This window comes from Mytilus edulis, chromosome 13, assembly GCF_963676685.1.
Source record: "Mytilus edulis chromosome 13, xbMytEdul2.2, whole genome shotgun sequence".
Classification (NCBI taxonomy): domain Eukaryota; kingdom Metazoa; phylum Mollusca; class Bivalvia; order Mytilida; family Mytilidae; genus Mytilus; species Mytilus edulis.
In genome coordinates this window covers 2,140,333-2,155,858 of record NC_092356.1, presented here as the reverse complement: position 1 = coordinate 2,155,858, position 15,526 = coordinate 2,140,333, and positions in this window count along the sequence as shown.

Sequence of the window (15,526 nt, the reverse complement as noted above, 5' to 3'; positions counted from 1 at the left end):
AATTTATAAATCTATATACCGCATAGTAAATTAGCCATAATTTAGTGTCAGGATTAAATGTATGATACAATGGACAGCAATATTGCAATATAATAACAACAAATTTTTGGTCGCATAAATTTAGGGTGCCAGCATGTCCACTTTCTACTTTACATACTGATACGTAACAAAATTATATAAGTTTTGATACCTCATGCTGATTTGTACAACAAAATTATTTAACCGCATCCACCAAAACTGACCATATGTGCACTTTTATTCGTTAATCTATATATATGTACCCGCATAGTATAACAGCAATATTTGTTATGTCAGGATTCAATATATAATTACAATGGACAACAATATTGCAATATAATAACAACAAATTTTTGGTAGCATAAATTTAGGGTGCCAGCATGTCCTCTTTTTACTCAAAATACTGATACGTAACAAAATTTCAGTAGTTTTGATACCTCATACTGACTTGTACAACAAAATTATTTAACCGCATCCACCAAAACTGACCATATGTGCACTTTTATTCGTTAATCTATATATATGTACCCGCATAGTATATCAGCAATATTTGTTATGTCAGGATTCAATATATAATTACAATGGACAACAATATTGCAATTTAATAACAACAAATTTTTTTTCGCATAAATTTAGGGTGCCAGCATGTCCTCTTTTTACTCAAAATATTGATACGTAACAAAATTTCAGTAGTTTTGATACCTCATACTGACTTGTACAACTAAATTATTTGACCGCATTGTCCAAAACTGACCGTATGTGCACTATAATTTGTAAATCTATATACCTGCATAGTAAATTAGCCATATTTTTATGTCAGGATTCAATGTATGATACAATGGACAGCAAAATTGCAATATAATAATAACAAATTTTTTTTCGCATAAATTTAGGGTGCCAGCATGACAGTTGTCCTCTTTTTACTCAAAATACTGATACGTAACAAAATTTCAGTAGTTTTGATACCTCATTCTGATTTGTACAACAACATTATTTGACCGCATCCACCAAAACTGACCATATGTGCACTTTTATTTGTAAATCTATGTACCCGCATAGTAAATCAGCCACATTTTGTATGTCAGGATTCAATGTACAATACAATGGACAGCAATATTGCAATATAATAACAACAAATATTTTTTGCATTAATTTAGGGTGCCAGCATGTCCTCTTTTTACTCAAAATACTGATACATTACAAACTTTCAATAGTTTTAATACCTCATGCTGACTTGTACAACAAAATTTTTTGACTGCATTGACCAAAACTGACCATATGTGCACTTTAATTTGTAAATCTATATACCCGCATAGTAAATCAACCATATTTTTCATGTCAGGATTCAATGTATAATACAATCTACAGCAATATTGCAATATAATAACTACAAATGTTTGTTCGCATAAATTTAGGGTGCCAGCATGTCCTCTTTTTATTCAAAATATTGATACGTAACAAAATTTCAGTAGTTTTGATACCCCATGCAGTGGCGGATCCAGGGGGGGGGTTCCAGGGGTGCGCACCCCCCTTTATTTTTGCCGATCAATGCATTTGTATCGGGACATATGTTTTGCACCCCCCCTGCACCCCCCCCCCCCCCCCTTTTGCCCTGGGTTAGCACCCCCCTTTCGAAAATTCCTGCATCCGCCCCTGCCATGCTGACTTGTACAACAAAATTATTTAATAATAACTGACCATATGTGCACTTTTATTTGCAAATCTATATACCAGTATAGTATTGTACCGAGCGCCTTAATGTCCTCTCTTTGTACTCCTGCGCACATTTGAGTAGGACCCAAAATGTACACGTAATCAATATATTGGAAAACTATTAAATTAATGCAAAAAAAATTCTGAATAAATTGAGAGTTTTAGCATTTCATCTCTTTATTCATATTAACAGTTACTACATATATAGTAGTTCATGATGGTGTGTAAAACAACACTATTATGCCGCATCACCAAAGTACCAACACTGACATGACTGACATTTCTAAATTCATTTGTACTATTCACAATGATTTTTAAATAAAAACAAAGTATATGAGGTTCTCTTCTGGGAATAGTATACTGTTTATCTATTTTGTCGGTTGATTGATTTTATTTATAGTTAAACGTCAAGTGACAACTATTTCATTAACTTAAGTTCGCATTGAGTATAATTTTGGGAAGTCCCATATATGACCATATATCAATATCATAATCGGCAAAGACAAAGCTCTCGATAAATCTGACGAATTTGGCGAGATTGTTGATAGTTTCACCACACCGTATGCTTACGGACACTGTACAATTTCTGTTAGAATGTTCTGCGGAAAATAGAATAGTAAATCCAATGCAAACAAGTTGAATAACAATGAAATATCCATGCATGTATAAATTATGCATACAACTTTTAGGAATTCAAGGGACAGGTAAAAAACGGGGAACGAAGCAACGTCGACAATGTTGTTGATATCCCGTGATATAAGAATATTGTTCCGATGCGTTGGATAACCTTTCTATCCGCCTTCTAATAAAAAAAAACTCTCTGTGTGATTGTATAGCCATTTTTTTATTTATATAAGAATACATGTATATCAAATAAGAAAAAAGAGAATTTGTATAATAGACTAGTAGAGTCTTGCGAGTAAATAATAAATGATATCTGTAGAAAAACAATGCGAATGTTGTTTACATATTTTAATTAAATCTCAAGTCTGATATGAAAACTCTTAAACACGATATTATTATAATATGTCATAAGCAGACCTGTCCTTAGGTCTGGTCAATAGCAGACTTGTCCACAGGTCTGGTCAGGAGCAGACCTGTCTACAGGTCTGGTCTGAGGCAGACCTGTCCCCAGGACTGGTCAAAAGCAGACTTGTCCACAGGTCTGGTCTGGGGCAGACCTGTCCTCAGGACTGGTTAAAAGCAGACTTGTCCACAGGTCTGGTCTGAAGCAGACCTGTCGATAGGTCTGCAGCAGTCCTAAAAAATCAGACAATAGGTCTGGTCCACAAACGACGAAGTTAACTTGCTTGACTGCTTAAAAATTCTCAAGTTAACTTAGAAAGCAGTCAATAAGTTAACGCCAAGTTAACTTTTGTCAAGGTTAGGACCGCACCCATCTGTAATATAGAGGTATAGTGACAATAGGTAATACAAAGTATAACATGATTAGTATTGTTTTAATTGATCAACATCTTATACCAGAGTAAATAAAATAAGTAATTTGTACCAAAAAATATATATGATTCTGTGGATTCATTTATTTTCGTGGGGTCCAAATTTCGTGGATGAAGGAACACTTGAATGTTCGTAGACATATTATTTCGTGGTTCTGCCCAAGTCTTTATACAAGCCTTTACACAATTTGTCATTCGTTGAACATTTAATTTCGTAGTTCATCATATACCAACGCAATCCACGATTGATTGTTGTTGTTGGTTACTTAACGTCCAGTGGCAAATGTTTCATGCATATTCAGGACGAGAACAAGTTAACAATAAATACAATAGATAGGCCTTGTCATAATAGAGGCCGTTCGGGATGATGGTCGGGGAAATTTGGACTGCCACTGGAAATTGAGGGTATATTGGATAGGGACAGAAATTTTGCCTTGCAACAGGTCACCTACGGACCCCTCAAAGAGTTGTTGCAAGGGTTCTTAACGTGCAAAAAGCATGGCACTCTCTTTACACGAGGCATCGGATTTAACGTCCCCAATCTGACCGGACGTGACTGCGAACTTGATACATCCCGCACAGCCAACGGACGCCCCACTTCGGCAAGCGTTTTACTGCCGGTCGGAAGAAGACCAAGTGACCGTATTTCCATTCCCCAGTCAACCTTGGGGGGGGGGGGGGGGGAGGGGTTCAATCCACTATAATTATTGTAAATTAAATGTAAATGAATGTATGATCATATATGTCTATAACTATATATAAAGATAATATAATGTTATTGTACTGTATTTCTGTTTTCATTTAAATCTGTAATATTACAAATAATTGTAAAAATGTATTTTTCTTTCCGGAAAACATATTTCATATTTTGTTAATTATGAAAGAAAAAACACATGTTAGGTATAATATTGACCTCTAGATGGCGGTTAAAGTTTATATTATTCAGTTGATGTCTCAATTGTGAGGACCTGTTTAACATTATAACTTGATAATTTATCACAATCGGTGTCTTTAACGCTCCATAGCATTATGCAGGCTAATCCAGAAAGTGTTATTTTCGTCCAATTTTTCTGTTTTACTAACTTCGTTACTGGCATCAAGTGACATTATATTCAGTACACATGTCTGCTCTGTTAGTCTTATGCCTTCAAAGTTTATAACAATAATTTTTGTTTGTAACCCAAGGAATGGTTGTTGTCTCATAGTAAATTCTTGGTTTGAATCTATATCATTTATGAAATCTCTTGAAATAACATAGATTATTTTCTTGCATTTTGAAATAGATTCTTTAAAAGCGGAATGTTTTTCTAAACCAGCGAAACCATCTCTTTTGTAAAGAAAAAGTCTGTATTTGTGTCTCTTTTCAAGAAATTCGAACAGATGGTTTTTTATCCAATCATAGTCGCTGTCACAGTAAGAAACATAAGCATCATATTCTAGTGTATTTCCTTTAAATGTCCTATATGGTGGATTGGTGATTTTGATAAACAAACAAAAGTATTGAATATGCCGTTTATAGCGATATCCAACTAGTGAGAATACAACCAGAAGGCAAAATAATGAAGCGGAAAAAAATTACCATATTGTTGAAATACAATTTATACGTATATCTCTCAAGTCTTTGTACACGGCATTTGTTGTTAAATTTCCATCTTTGTTGACACACGAATAATTACCGCTTCTGTCAAGATCTACATTTGTAGTGAATAACCATTCCACAAAATCTAACGAATTGCAATTGCAAACAAACCGGTTTCCGTCTAAGAATATTTTTAGACTTCTATTGGATTTCTTAAATAACTGTTCAATGGTGTAAATTTCTATCTTTGTCAAGTTTGCAATCTTGTTGTTTCGGATGTCAAGCAAACTGAGCCTGCTAAAATCATCGATATTCACAGGAAGACGTGTGAACAAATTTCCTTCAAGTATCAAAGATTGCAAACTATCTTGTTGACTTTTAAAAGTTGAAATTGTGAATGGATATTAGAATGCATTTCTTGCTAAATCTATATATTTTAAATGTGTTAGACCTTGAAGGAAAGCACTGCGATGGTCATTTTTAAGACCAATGCTTAATGAAGAACTTTGCATTGTCAGCTGTTCCAAATGGACAAAAGAATGGAGAATATTATGATTTAAAATACTGCATTTGAAGTGTGATATATTTAGTATTTTAACGTTCTGAAATCCGTTTAGAGTGTAGTTACAGTCGAGAAACGAAGAGTATGTTAGGTCCAGTATTTGCAGTCGGTTTATGCCTTTCACAGTAATGTTCTTAGGTGATTTGGTAGGGTTTGAAATACAGGATGCGTTTAAGAATTCAAGAGAAGATGGAAGTCTAATTAATACATCGTTTTGATCGCTTGTTTGATTGGTGAAAATGTTTTGGTAATTAGTTGAATCGCCATAGTTTTCTATACTATGACTTATTTGTGCACGAGTATTTTGAATAAAATATGTTTTCATAGAAGATATATCAATTTTCTTTATATTTATAAAGTAATTGAAATACCCTATAATGAATTCCTGGTGATATGAAAAGTCCTTTTTATGTAAACTTAAATCCTCCAGACAATTCTTGTATCTCATTTTCTGAAAAGCGGATGCATCTATCATCTGTATACCATTATGCTTCAGTGATAATTTTTTGACGCAAACATTACCAATATATTTAAATAAATCAGCTGTTATAATGTATTCGCCATATCTTCGGAAATTGTTGGTCAAATCCAATTCATCCATTTGTCTATTTTCAAACACGTGTAAAGCTGGCAATGTATTTGAGAGTTTCAGAAAAAAGTGATCTGCAATAACAAGACTAGAAAGAAATCTAAAAGGTAAAAAAGAATCTATTTCTATGACACGTAATCTGCCTGTTATTCTTAAATATGTTAATGGTGTACTCTTAAAGGCTCGAAACGTATAGTTAGGTTAAACAGTAATTTCAATTTCACAATGGAAGTACTTTAAATTTTGTAAGGCAGAAAAAATATTCGCAAATGTTTCATTTGATGGTCCACCATAACTCACAACATTTGTCAAATTGAACAAATCTGACCATGACTCTCTTGGATATGTTGACAACAAATCTTGCGATAGATAGAGATTTCGAAGCATGTCAAGTGGTAGAAATACGTTTGAAAGAAAAATGTTCATTGGGTTATTGGATAAATTCAATAGTTTTAAATTTGTCAAATTTTCGAAAGCTAATTTTTCGATTGAATAAACATTACAGTGACTTATATCCAGATACTGTAGCTGTGCATATCCAGTAAATGAGGCCTTACCTAGTGTGTTTAGATTATTGTAAATACATATAAATCCGTTGTGTTTGATGGACAATCTGTTGGTATGAATGTTAAATTTCTTGAACTACAATCACATTTAATATTCCTCTTACTGATTCTGATTTCACAATGTCTGGAATAAACAAAGGACCAACAGCAGTTAACACAAAGAAACAATAAAAATGACAACATTTTGCAGAATTTTTTGGTCAAAACACTACAAACCATTTAAAGTCTGAAATGGCCTATATCTGTACTCGACTGTATTGATTTTTACTCGACCAGTCTGAATTCGTCTGAGATTTACTTGATAATACTTGACTGTAGTCTGAACCATACTTAACAGTCTGAATATGTACTTGACCAGTACTTAACCATTGTATACGAGTCTGAACCGTTCTCGACCTAGTCTGAACCGTACTCGACCTAGTCTGAACCATACTCGACCTAGTCTGAACCATACTCAACCAAGTCTTAACCAACCTAGACCTATTCTTTGTATCTATCAACTGGTATTTAACAATTTAGGATTTTTTTTGATAAAAATGAAATTTGAACAACAACTTGAAACTAAAAATGTATTCAATACAGTATTGAAATAAAAATTTCACAATAATCAGTCATAATATAAATTCAACTCAATATTAATTAACTCTTACATAAAAATATATATCAACTTTTAAAATATAAATAAAACAAGCTGTTCAAATAATCTAAAAAAATGAATTGTGACTAATATTTTCAATATTATTCAAAATTTTATGAATATTTCGGAAGTATTTTATGGTAACTGGACTATTAACATTAACTTAAGCCTAGTATAGATTTATGGTGTCAGTTGAGTTCAGGTAATAATGCAGTGAATGTTTTTTTATTAAGATATATATAAAATAGTATATAAAACAACTTAATAAATTTAAAAAAAGATGAGAGCTAAATTGTTTTGTTTTATGAAACCAAGAATTTAATATAATCATGATAATAGAATTTCCATAGCAATCCTTGATAACCATTTAAAATAAGGAAATGTATTCCAAAGTAACAGTGAAAAAAAATTCAATTAATTTAAGTATTTTTTTGTCAAATTAAAATGGCATACATAAAGCACTTTAATATGTTCTAATTACCTCAGTACTTGTGTGTTTTACAGGTAAAAAGAAAGCCCTATGTTCTTAAATTCGTGTATTACTTATCTAGTACAATGCGTTTCCCTCGGTTTTAGTTTGTTATCCCGATTTTGTTTTTTGTCCATGGATTTATGAGTTTTGAACAGCGGTATACTACTGTTGCCTTTATTTACATACATGTATATTCGAAAGGCCTTGTTATTATATTAAACAGGATGTTGCAATTTTGAATCAATGTTATTTAGAATTTAATACCTCTGACCAGGTGTGATCTTATTTATGAGTTTGCACCCAAGCAGAGGTTATACTTTATATTTTACCACTAATCAGAAAACCAATTTTATTTATTTATTTAATTTTATCCCTTTTTGATATAAGTTATATATAATATATATGTTTTTATCCTAAATATAATCAGAGATATATTCCTTTTATAAAGTTAAATTTTTTTATAAATTTTGTTGGCTGTTGTTATATATGTCAGTTAAATTTTTTTTTATTTGAACAGTTAAAAAAGTAGAGGTTGTTTGGTCTAGTATGGTTCAGACTGGTCGAGTATTGTTCAGACCTTTGGTTAAGTATGGTTTAGACTGAAAAAATAGGTCGAGTATATGTCGAGAATGGGTTAAGACTGTTTCAGACTGGTCGAGTAATTTTCAACGGCAAGGATAAGGGTCAAGTACGATTCAGTACAGTTAAGTATGGTTAAGACTGGGGTCGAGTAATGTTAAGTAAAAGTCAGACCAATTCAGACTGGTCGAGTAAAAATCAGTACAGTCGAGTACAGATATAGGCCATTTCAGACTTTAATGGTTTGTAGTGAAATTCACATATCACTGACTAATAAATGTAAAACTTGTATCATTGAAAATATCACGTTGGGTATTAACACATTATAGCCAGTCATGTATACATGGATACATAACACTTTTAACACAATATCGAAATTTAACTATTTGTTGCAGATGGATTTTGTGTACAACGAGGTAATTGAGGATCTGGGTAGGGTTTTTCGAGTACAGAACAATGGGCAAAATGTGTGGGGTAAAAGGGGGGGGGGGGATAAAAGAATAAAACAAAATAGGCAAAATTAATAAAAAAAAATTAGAAAATAATGGGTGCTGCAAGATATAGAATAGAGAATAAATAGGGTAGTAACATATGTAGAATAGAGAATAATGGACAAAATAAATATAGAATAGAGTAAAATGGTAAAACAAACAAAGGATAAAAATAAAAAGGACCCTTATAAATACCCTCATAATTGTTAAACTAAATGTAAAAGAAAGTTTTCTGCACTATATAGCACGGGTGCAGACAATTTCGCGATTAAAAACAGTGGCCGAGTTAACTAAGTAGTATGGACTCTGTAGGAATTTTGTGACAAACCTGAAAAAAATATTTTGGCGGATAAAACATGTGATTTGGATTGTTGAGAAGAAGTTATTGCCATGTCAGAATACAATGTTTTTTCTGTCACTTTTTTTTAACATGACTAGCTTGCATCGTTATTATTTATATACAAGGCGATTTGACTTGGCAAATTTCCTCTGAACATTGATTTTATATCATTTAAGTCTCTAGCCAGCAAAATATTTTACTACATCTGTTAGAAATGGTAAGTCATGAATGGCCTCTGATGATTACTGACAGCTTTAATTTGATGAAAAAAGATTAAATCGTCTTAAGAAATTAACGAAGGAAAATGGGGACCTTGTATATTGATAAGAGTCATCTTTATCAAACCAAAAATCCATTTATAGGAAAACTTAAGATAACATTCCAGGCTTGTATTTGCATACAGCCAATTCAGGATTAAAGATTGTTATTTTTCGCAAGGAGTGGGGGTTATGATTTTGAATCCGGGTCCGATGGAGACCGAAAAACTTAACAATGAGAAGGACATTTTTATTCTATTATAACCCGCATCATCTAGTTTACTTGTGTTTGTATACGTTTTTATTGCATTTTCATGAATTTCTGTATTAAATATATTCGTGTATACATGCATGCCATCAATCAAACTATGCATTGTTTTTTTTTATTTTTCTGAAGCTCCGCTTTTTGTAAACCCTATAATATTGGTCAAAAACGTTATATAGTATGAAAAGTTCACATTATTCACATTATAATGACCATAATGCTTCCTTCTATCGTAGGCGGACATACAAAATAATGTTACAACCTCAATGAACGCTTCATTATTTCAGATAATACATTTAAGCTTTGGTTTCTGCTTGGTTAAGTACTTAATATTTGACTTTTATGTATTATCATTAACAAATGACTTAAAACACATAATCCACTAAATACAACTTCATGTGTATGATATGTTGTTTATAAATGTCCGATACAGAAAACGCGGTTAAAACATATTTTTTTCTAGTATCCATACATATTGTGTATCTTATATATGCGTCACTATTGGAGATTACCGGAGATAAGCAATAGGCTCAAATGTTTATGATCCGTTATTTACCGGTAGTATACGGGTTGTTCAACGCACATTACTAATTAAAGTATTATTCCGTATCCCTTGCAATGAGATTATGATTAACGGAAATAGTTTATAGTGATCCTGTATGAGTCTACCTGCTGTCGTTTTTTTTTGTATATCCTCAATCAACTTCTGAGGTTAATTTTTGGAATTATGGATAAAAAAGATGACAAAAGTGTCATATAGCAGGTATTTTTTAATATAAAACTTGTTTTATTTCCTCGCACAGTCGTATTGGGTCTCGATCAGCTGTACTTGCCATTGAGAACAGAGTGCCTGGAGTGCAACAAAAACAAACGCCAATGCAACGTACGTAAAAACGAAGTATTTGGTAACATCTGCCATATTCCTCACTTGTTACAGTACATTTAGAAAAAAAAATGGTGGATTTAACCGCGTTTTATGGTTAGCCAAAAAGATATATATTCTATAAAAAAAAAAAAAAAAAAAATTGTTCAATCATTAAATAATAATTTGCTTTTAACAGCCATTATCAATTTTGTTAAAATAAGAAAAAACATCGATGATAAATTATTAACTTGCAAGTGAATAATTCTATCTAATTCAATCCGTATTCATGTGACTTCAATTAACCCCTTATTAGAAGAATATGTGGCATGAATTTCGCGTTCTTAGTTATCAAATGGAAAAGAATGTCAACATTGAAAGTTAAACAACGGTAAATCATTTGATCCACAAAACTAGACATACAAAACCTCATTCTTATACAGGTACACACGATGATTATCAAATATTTGTAATCTATATTATGAACGTATACGTACACACACCTAGTAAAATTCTATTGCTATCGTTGTATATCTATATATTTAATTGTATCGATGATATGACGGCTTTCAGTCTTAAGAGGTCAACTCCATATATAGTTACTTAGACATGTTAGATGGCATTTAGAATAAAATACACACAAAACGTTAACACCTGTTATCGAGCCCATGCCTTAGAAAATGTTTATTTTTCCGTTTTTTTTTAATAATTTCAATATACGTTTTAGTATGTTATAATTCAAATATGAGAATTTAAGTTAAATCGGTGAAGATGAATTTGACAGCCAATGCCCCTTCAAGATATTTGTGAAATTCAAGGAAATAAACATTCTTCTGAATGGATTTGTCAGGATTATGTCTCACATTAAACAGTTGTTCCATTAAGAATCTTTGTTTAAATTATACAAAAAAAAAAAGATTTTGCATACATCTTTTTATATTAATTCTCTGATCTTTCAAACAAAATAATTTATTAGGTTTTGCTATTATCCTCTTAAGCAGTCATAAACAGATAAATATACAGAAAAAAAAGCATAATTTTGGATGATATTCAAATATCACATCTGGCTTTGAGGAATGTTTTTCGTTGCATTTCTAACATTGAGTTGACCATTTTGTAAAAGATAAAAATGAATAAGGTATGTCAAATCAATTGTTTTGTTCATTTTCAGAAACACACTTCTCGATAGATTAGTAATACTCATATAATCATTAGCATGATGTAAACTTTCTATAAAATTGAAACAAGTTAAACATTTTGACAATTTTCTATGTTTTAACAGTTACGAAACATGTAATCTTATGATAGCCAATATATACAACTTGAATTATTCAAGTGAGATAGTAAGTACGATTAAATCTTCATCACTACTCGGGTTTCGGACATACAAACTGTAATCTATCGTGCACATTCTAAGTTGATGATTTATAACTGGTTCTAGTTTCATCATTTCTGAATTAAGGGAGTTGCAGTTAAATTTAGCATAATACAAAATTGACATGCAGACACGAAGAAAAATGAGTGGAATGAGTAAAAAAAAACTATTCTGCCGCTAAATCTTAGTCGAGATGTAATTTTACTTTGGAATTCCTATAGTAGGCAGAAAAGTGATGCGAAAAAAGAGTTGTTTTGAATTTAAATGTTACAGATTACAGGTATTTTAGTGTTGAAGTTAGTTTTTGTTGTTTATATTTGACGTGTAATTTTTCTTATTTGATTGGGGACTTTCCTTTCTTGAATTTTACTCGGAGTTCAGTACTTTTGTGATTTTACTTTTAATACTCAATTTGACACTCTGTATTTTCAATACAATGTGACGTACCGAATTAAAATGATCACCAGAATCGTACTGATGTGATAAGTAGAATAGAAGCAACTTATGGTGTAATTTGCAAACCCTTGAGGAGCCCCTTAGATAAGCACCAGATAAATATGAGCTTTGTGTTGCTCTGTCTTTAGTTATCGTTGTTGTGTTTTGTGTACTATTGTTGTTTATTTGGTTTTCTTTTAATCATGTCGTCGTCAGTTTATTTTCGACTTATGATATAAAAAAGAAGTGGGATACATTTCTCGCCGTTACAGTTGTAAACAATTTAAACTAGAAATTTAACGGCCTGATTTATTTTAAAAATGACAAACGAAAAGCAAATATGATATGCAGCAACAAGTGATTAATATTTAATTACCTACACCTGACTTGTGACAAATATATATAAGTTTGAAGGCAAAAACACTCCCGCTAACCTTGGACAATAGTGTCATAGTACAACATAAGAACAAATTATAAAAACTCATTTAAAAAGATCATCAGATCGACGTAACAGAGCAGAAATACATCTTACGAAAACTAGGACAAGACGTTTCAGGATACTTACACATAGAATAAATTATATTAAGTAGATCCCGCTACTTTTTGACTTTTTGCTATACATCATTTTGAAAAACATCATTCATTTGTTATTCAGAGGTTTTAACGGATACGTAGTTCAAGACTTTTAACCTGAAATCAAAATACCCACCTAAATCTTGTTGACTTTCTTTTTTCTCAAATGTGACATCTTTGAAAGAAATTTAAAACGAGTTTGTCATCAGGAGAGTAGAAGGTTTACACTTCCGAAGCATCTGCTATAACTTGAGTTCATTTTATTCTGCCTAAAGTTGTCCTTTTCGGGGATTTGTTCATGATATTGTCAGTTTTTATTGATGATTATGAATATTATTGCGAAGGCGACTATAAATGGGTGTATGGACCGCTGCGTTCATTTCTAGAAGAGAGACGCAATTATAAACTTCTTTTGTCAGACAGAGGAGATGGGGATGTACGGCCTGGTCAAAGTAGACTTGCCATAAGTAATTCCATTTCAAAATGTAAAAAGATGATCTTAATTATTTCAAATGAGTTTGTGAACAATGAATGGGCGAGCTATGAAGCTACTGTTGGAATTGAGCATTTTATTGGGTTACAAGCAAAAATAATTGTTATAAGCTTGGAGAGTATTACCAAATCAGAAATACCGCAATATGTAATGCAAATGGTGTCACTGGACGCCAATGACCACATTCGTAAAACAGACACATTAAATGAAAATAACATTTTCTGGAAAACTTTGGATCTAGCCATGAAACGTTAGTGAAGACAACTTTGTCATTTAAAAATGATAGATGATTAAATTACGATATTAAATAATTTTTGAATTCATACTTTTTGAATTTATATATATGCTGAGATATATAAATTAGTGGGCTTTGTATTAGTATATAAAAAAAGAGAAAGACATCAATATATTACATTTCTCATATTTTTTGTTAAATGGGGAACACTAACCCCTAAGAAAAATAATTGTCGAATATTTTTTAAATCATGTAGAGATAAAATTTTACATCTATTTGGAACGATAACTGTATTTATCAAAGTTTTCACACGAAAAAGGAAAGAGGAAGTACCAATATTCAACGTATCAATCACCAACATCCAAGTACCCAACGAAAAAGGAAAAGAGGAAGTACCAAAATTCAACGCATCAATCACCAACATCCAAGTACCCAACGAAAAAAGAAAATAGGAAGTACCAAAACTCAGCGCATCAATCACCAATATTGAAGTACCCAACGAAAAAAATAAACAAAGATCACGTGACTGTCATTGAAAAATGTGTAATTATTTTGTACAATATGTGTTTGATATAAGTTCCTTGTAAACGTGACGCATACAAACCATGTGTATTTTGTTCAATGAAAATTAAATATTCTAACATGATGTGACAACGTTGCATGCAATAGTAAAGTTTCATGTTTTTAAACGGTAACGTATTTCTTTCATTATAAATACCACTTCCTTATACCTAAATCTATTTTGTATAAAATTACCTATTTTAACAGGTAAAAGAATTCGAACAAATTGAAATAAAGGTTTGAAATAGTAAAATGTCTTTTATTTAAAAATGTAACTGTTTGTGTCCTTTTATTAGATTCAAGATAACATACTTAACACTTCCACCAAATATCATTTGGAAAATCTAAAGTAATATTTTTAAATAGCCATTACTGTTTTTATACGTATATATATATATAATGATAGTGCATTGTTCTGAGGACACAAGCTACGAGATACATACAAACTTTTGTTCAATCATTTATTAAACTGAAATAAATACAATTCGCTATTAGCAGTCAGAATGCTTATATTTTGTCAAAATAAGCTACAAAAACATCGATGATGAATTATTCACTTGCAAGAGAATAATAAGACCTCATTGAATTCGTATCCAATTGAACTTTAATTTAACCCTTTAGCTAGAGATGGATTATACATGACTAATGATTGTTATGATATATAATGGAAAAGAATGTCAGCATTCATTGAAAGTGAAACAGAGGTAAATAATTTGATGTGTCTGATTCAATCAACTAAAAACCGTTCTAATACAGGTAAAATCGAAAATGTACATCCTTTTAACCTCAAAATTGAAATCACAATGACATAGAAATATCCATTTGCATTAGGTCCATATATCTAGTTATATTTATGTTTATATCGTGTTATGTGAACGTCGGTTGTTTTATTAGTCATCTCGAGCTCGATAGTTATTTAGATGGCGCCTAGACTAAAATACACACAAAACCAAGCTACATAATATTAATCACATGCCTTGTGAATTGCTTAATTTTCATATCGAAAAAAAAGTATTGAATTTATGGATCTCAATACATCGAGTATAAATAAATAGTTTAAGCATGGTCTTAGTTCAATACACATGATAAACATGATTATTATAGAAGAGCTTACTTTTTGGCGATGAATGAGCCGCATCTTTAAAAATTATATGCACTAACAATTAAACAAAGGGAAGTATGATTGCCATTAAAACCACTGAAGACCACTAGAGACTAAATGAAATGCATATAAGTAACCAAAGATGCCCGTATGCACTTGCATTGCGCTTATCTTTAGTTACAAGAGTATACAAAAGTAACAACAGAGATGCTACAAGGAGAAAGTAAATTGTTACTAAAGTGTTCACTAATATTTGAAATTAATATCTTAAATACAAAATTGAACAGATTTTAAAGCGATCGGTTATTGACTTTATTTCTATAAAAATCACAGATAAGAACATGTGGTATGAGTGCTAATGAAAC